Raw genomic sequence first — 6730 nt, 5'->3', positions numbered from 1 at the left:
TTCCCATATACCCCATCCTTCTTGACACGGAGGCGCCTGGTTAAATACTGGTTGCCAAAGTTCACAAGTTATTTGGGTCTTTACCACTCTCTCCCTTCTCGCCCTCAGTTATCTCCTCCCTTTAATATGGTTACGTCATCTATTTGAAAAAAAAAATTAAAACTAAGGTAACTTATTTTGACTTTCAGTACAGACATATTTTACTTCTTTTTCATTATTAATGACCTAATTTTAATCTTTGAATATGTAAAATAATTAATGTACTTTTCCAGTTGAAACTCTTCAAACAAATGTATCCTCCAGACTTCATCACTTCCTTCTGTAGTCCTCCCATCTCATTTCCTCCTCCCAGGACTCATCTGTGCAGAAACTCACGGTCCTCTGCCGTATTTTCCTTCTGTAATGGTAAGCACATAGATGTGCGATTTCATATTTTCCCTTCCATGTAGTTCAAAATTCTCACGTTCTGTGCACATTTTGCCGTTTAGTTTTTAAACTTGCTATTCTTTGCAAAGTCCTGCCTGTGCTTCACAGACCCCTCTCGGTGTGTTAATGGGACGCTCACAGACATCACTGGTTCAGAGTCTTTGAAGGCTGCCAGAAGATCCCTCCCTGCTCGCTGTCTCACCGCTGGTTCTGGAGCCCACCTCTTCAGGCCTCCCTTTTACTTTCCTGCTTCTTTTTTTTTTTTCTTGAATACCGTCCATGCACCCCACCCTCTACTGCCAGCTTTCCCAAGGACTAGAAATTGACTTGAATATTTGCGCCACCAGAAACTTCCAAGTCTGCTCACTTTAGAGAACATCCCTGAAAGATGGGCCATTTAAGGTACAAATACATCCCATAACCTGCTGGCCAAGCCACCCCAGCACACATATGGGAATAGGTGTGTGCAGAACAAGGGGCAGTGCCCTAATTTGCCCAAAGCATTGCAGAGACTAGTAGACAAGATGGGAGCAGCTGTACCAGAGCAGGGGGCATTTTCCAAGAGGCATTTCCGAGGCTAGGAGCACTGCCCACAACCCCCACTTCTGTGTCCCCAATCCTTCATTCCGAGCTTTAGACCAGCTGCGACTCCTCCCTTCTTTCTTCCACCGCCATGTAAAATACTCAAGCGAAATTCATCCTGAAGCTACAATCCACTCAGTGACAAACATGCTTCTGATGTTGGAAATGCCTCAAAAAAAAAAATCTATTCCTCTTCCGATTTCTGGAGGGAGGTATTCTCTGTTCTTCCGTCTCTGTGACAGGTGTATCCCCCTCCCCTGTCCACAGGCCTTCTCCACAGTGGGATCTTGTGCATGCCTTCTGCTCTTTCCACTGTACTTCATGGAATTCTCTTTATTGCCATAAACTCAGCTCACTTCCAGCCATATAACTCCAACATTTTCATTTCTAAGCTTGACTATCCTCGGGAATCCCAGGGGTAGGCCTGATGCTTTCCTTAGACCCTCGCACTTTAACATCAAATGTGCTTCTCAGTGTTTTCTATAATTCTTATCTTATAAAATAATGTCATGTTCCCTTTTCTCAAGATCCAAACTTGGAGTATCCCTGATTCCTGTCTCTCTTTAATGCCTGAATGTGAGCAAGAAAGTCCTGGTGCTGTTTTTCCCAAGCGTGAAGCTGCTTAAATATCATCCGTTCTCACTGCCCCTTGACACCAAGATTCCTGTTGCGGTGGCAAAAATTTCCTGATTCCATACTTATTTGGGAATCACGCATGATCTTTACCATTTACTGCCCCCAAAATCTCAATGAACCAACTCCTTTCTGAATATCTAAGGGCGTGCTCTGTTAGAGCTGAGGCATACTGATGAGACACGAGGCTTAGCCTCTTCCTCAAAGCCGTTCACCAACTTTCCAGGATACATATACTGGTCAAATGGAGAATGGCCCAGCTCAGTGCCTTTCTCTCTGTAACTTTTAAAGACAGGCTTGTGAAAAAAAAAGGATATCTGGTCTCGGCCATGATTCTGGTCAACAGACTCAAAACGGGGTCTGAATTAAAGGTGTTCCAGGTTATCATTCCACCAGCGTTACGCTGACCCCACTTTCTGGAGTGTGATAGGACACACATGGCACTGAACTCTGTCCCCTAGGCTATCCTCAATTTGAGATGTTCCTGCCTCTCCCTCCTGAATGCTGGGATCAAACGTATGTGTTACTCTGCCCAGTTAGGAGTTAATCTTCATCTGTGTGTTTCTATACTCATAACTTCCAAATCATGTGTGCTGCTTTGTAGTTCAGCTTACAGTAAAAAAATCTCAAGCAAGGGACAGGAGAGACTGCTCAGTGGTTAAGAGTTCTTAGAGAGGACCCAAGTTTGATTCCCCAGCACCAATAACCAATATCAGGCAGCCCACAAGTGGCTGTAACTCCTACTCCAGGGGGTCTGACACCCCCTGACCACCTACACACACATACGTGCACGCGTGCACACACACATGTGTGCATACACACACAATTAAGATTTTTTTAAAAAATTCCAAGTAAGTAGAAAACTATTAAGATAACAAAAGACATATGAGTCAAGACATAAAGGTGAAAGGAAATCAAGACCAAGAAAGATATTCTAAGTATAAATCGTCTCTCTGAGCTTCTCAGAAATTGCCATTGAGAGGAAAGTATGATCACAAGGGCATTTGTTAATAAAAGAAGCAACTTCCTGTTACACTTGAACATCAAGAGCATTTGTCTTACTGTTCCTTAATTAAGAGCCATTCATGCCAAACATAATTTAAACTGTTAGATTTTAAAAATGAGGTCTACATGTTCTTAAAGTCAGCTTACCTAAGAACTAAGGGCACAATACGTTTGCACTCAGAGAATCCTGAAGATGAAGGCCTGGGGGCCACCCCAGTCTCGGGTGGGCTTTGGACCGAAGATGAACGATAGGCAATGAAAGACTGGTATTGCTATCCAGTTGTGCTCACAGATAGTCCACACTGTCTGCTGACTGAAAACAGATGCAGTGTGTAGATGACAAAGATGCTGTTTCCTTGTGAAAATACAGAATTGTCTAGAATTTTTAATTTAATTTTATGTTTATGGGTGTTTTGCCTGCACATGTGTATGTTCACTGTGTGTGTGCCTCGTGCCCGTGGAGGTCAGAAGAGACCAATAGACCCACTGAAACCGGAGAAACAGATGGTTATGAGGCACCACTGGAGTACCGGGAATCAAACCTGGGTCCTCTGCCACGGCAGTGCATGCTCTAAACTACAAAGTCATGTTTCTGGCCCCTGTCTGGTATTTTTATTTTAATTCAGAGTGGCTTCACTTCTGCAACAGGGTCAAATGAGTGCTTTTAAAGAGATCAAAGACATACGTGGGTACCTGTACCATTTGTGGGTGGGAACAGCAGAACTCTGTACTGTAGGCATGAAAAAGAGAATGCTTTGAAAGGTCTCATGCACAAGAAGTCTTTTTTTTTTTTTTTTTTTTGGTTTTTTCGAGACAGGGTTTCTCTGTAGCTTTGGAGCCTATCCTGGAACTCCCTTTGTAGACCAGGCTGGCCTTGAACTCACAGAGATCCGCCAAGAAGTCTTAAAGATCCATCTTGACCTCAGATATTGGGCATCATTCCCAGAAAATGTTTAGTTTGAAGAGCAACCACCTTCCTAGTCATAACCAAGAATCACAAATTATGACCCATAGGAAGTAAGTATGTCAAGCTTAGAAAAGAGACACAAGCAAGCTAATCTCACATTATCTATCTGGATATCAAAATACAGCTGCAGAAACTGATCATTTGGCTTTGGGAGAAATGATATTTATAACTTCTCTGGACATAAGTTGGCTAACAAACTGAGTGGTTTGTCAAGCATCTTCCCTCACCACACAGGAAAGCATGCTATCAACAAGTGAGAGCTGCTGGTCTTGCAGGAGCAGGTCATCAAAAGACAACCAGTTCAGTCATAAAGTTGAAAGTATATGTGTATGTGTGTGTGGGTGTGGGTTCATTTAGGGACCCATGCCTGCTTCATGCCACTTGACCTTGACATTTCATTTGTCAAAAAGGTCTTTCTTGTTGTGAATTAGTGCCACACTGGCCAGTAGTAATGGTTTAAAGAGGGAGTTATAAGCTCTGAACCAATGTTAAGATCATGCACTGAGATCTCTTTATGAATTCAATGACCAACAATAAATCAGTAAGTTTCATGAGAAGTCTGAAAGTGCTCCTGAGTAAAAGCCTGCATTTCCTCCTCAAACCTATACGCTGCATCCTAATTTTTCCCCACCCTTCCAATTGTCAAAGATTTATTTTCTTAGTCTAGCCCCTCTAGTTCTTCTTGTGTATGCGCAGGGCTATTTTTGCAAGTGTCTTCTAGAATCTCCTAGCTTTCTGTTTTATTGGGTCCTCCAAGGCTTTAGACAACAATATTTGAATATTGCTTCTTCAAAGCATTTACTAAATAAAATAACAAATGACCAGTGAATGAGCAAATAATGGCTTCTCCTCCCCCCATTTGAAGATATAAGTTTCAACTCAAACTACATGAAGTCAGAAAACTGAGCTGAAAAGTCAAAGAAGAGATGAATATGATCAGTGCCCTTTCTCTCGAAAGGTTGTTTTGAACTTCAATCAAGGGAATTTGGAATCGTGCCCCTTGGGGATTTTGCAGTTGGCATTGTTGAATGGCTCCATTAGCACTTGCCATGAAGACCCAGACAAGAGAGCATAAGCTCTGCTTGGAATTATCAGATATTTTTTAGTAGAAGCTGTGACTCCTTAGGCTTCCCACTTCTGTATGGCTTCTATGTGTAACTAGACGTGGGATTGGGGCTCGTTTAGACGTCTGGTGAATGGATGAGCCTTGTGCTTCTGTGCCAACATGCCCTCAGTATAGCATGCACCCAAGTCCATGACTCCATAGCTTTTGCTCATATCCTGGCACATACAAAGTAGTGACATCATACCATGAAGTAACCGGAAGAAGCGGCTCATTATAGTCACTTCTGTGCATAGTTCATCTTAAGAGCCCACCGTGAGGACTGACAGCTCTGTGCTCTCACGTCCTCTAGAGCTCCAGCCAGTGATTCTGTCAATGAAGCCAAGGGCAAAGCAGCTACCAGATCATTGTTCATGCCTCAGAATTGGTTTTAATCTCCTCAACTATCCAGGATAGTGGTTCCTGATGCCATACTTAAATATTTTAAGAAGTAAAGGTGTGTGTTACCATAACCTGGTCTGTAAGGCTGACCAGTGGGACTGTTTTACTCTCAGATCTTCAGGCAGTCTTTATTTATTAAAATACAATTGAAATACCACTACAAATAGAGAAAATATTATGAGCTCAGAGAACTAAAATGGATAAAAATAAAATACTGAAGAGAAAGAAATCCCTAAGAAAAATGATAGAAAAGGTTTGCCTCATGAGCATGAAAAAACCCAATCAAACAAGCAGTATTATTTTTACCTTTGGAAGACAGTTGTGAACTTGATTTTCATGGTTAAGAGAGAGTGTGTAACTGTCTTCGTTATGCTGTGAAGAGACAGTACAACCTTAGCGGATCTTATAAGGAAAACATTTAATTGGGGATGGCTTACAATTTGGAGGTTTAGTCCATTATCATCATGGTTGGAAACATGGCAGTGTGCAAGCAGACAAGGAGCAGAGAGTTACATCTTGATCAGCAGGCAACAGAAAGTGAACTGTCCCGCACTGGGCATGACTTGCACATATATGAGACCTCAATGCCCACTCCCACAGTGACACTTCCTCCAACCAGGCCACATCTACTTCAACAAGACCACACCTTCTAACGGTGCCAGTCCGTATGGGCCAAGCATTCAGACACGTGGGTCCATGGGAACCATACCTGTTCAAACCATCATAGTAATGGGCGGTAGAGTAGAGAGCAAGCTTGGCGACATCTGCACAGAAACCACACTCCCACCACGGGGTGGTCTCTCAATGGGGACAATATGTGCGTTACTTCTCAGAATCTCTACCCTAGCACAGATGCCTCTTTGCTTTATTTTACTGTGTTGCCTGTTTGTTTTCCATTGGTGGCAGGGTCTCACTCTGTAGTTTGGGCTAGCCTTGAATTTCTGCCAATCCTCCTGCCTCCGCCTCTTAAGAATAGGATTTACAGTGTAAGCTATAATCTAATTCTTAGTTTGCCTTAAAATGCACTTTTTAAGACTGCTGCTATAAAACATTGTTTGTACTTATAAAAAAATTAATAACTCAGGGTATACACTTAAAAACAATAAAAATCTAGACTAATCGATATAAAAAGGGACTTTCATCTTCAAATTGAATCAATTACTAACACAAAGAGATAATGTTCCTCAAAATATGCCTTTAGAGTCAGGTTTGTGATCTCAAGTCTTGGAAAGATGGGGAAGGAAGCTTGTGAGGTTGCGTATTGAACAGAGAGCCCCAGGCCAACCTGAAGTACATAGTGAGACTGTTTCTCAAAACAACCACAAATGCTTCTATCAGTATTTTTTACTGCTCATGATCATGTTCCTTTTAGAAAAATGTTACTAAGCAAACGCTATATAACATTTGCTGTATGTAAAATTATTCTTCTAAGCTTGATGCTTTCTAAATAGGAGCCCATGAATTAGGCACTATTTAAAACATAGTCACACCCAGCTCTAAGCTTTCCTTTAATTCTCCTTTCACAAGCTGGAATTTACCTGGGTGGTGGGATCTTGCCCTGAGGTCACCACTCCCTTTATTCCATTTTTTAATCTGTTTATGTCCTTGAACAC

Source organism: Alexandromys fortis, unplaced genomic scaffold, assembly GCF_014885135.2.
Source record: "Alexandromys fortis isolate MF-2015 unplaced genomic scaffold, M_Fortis_MF-2015_v1.1 scaffold_35, whole genome shotgun sequence".
NCBI lineage: Eukaryota > Metazoa > Chordata > Mammalia > Rodentia > Cricetidae > Alexandromys > Alexandromys fortis.
Note: the sequence above shows the minus strand (reverse complement) of the source record.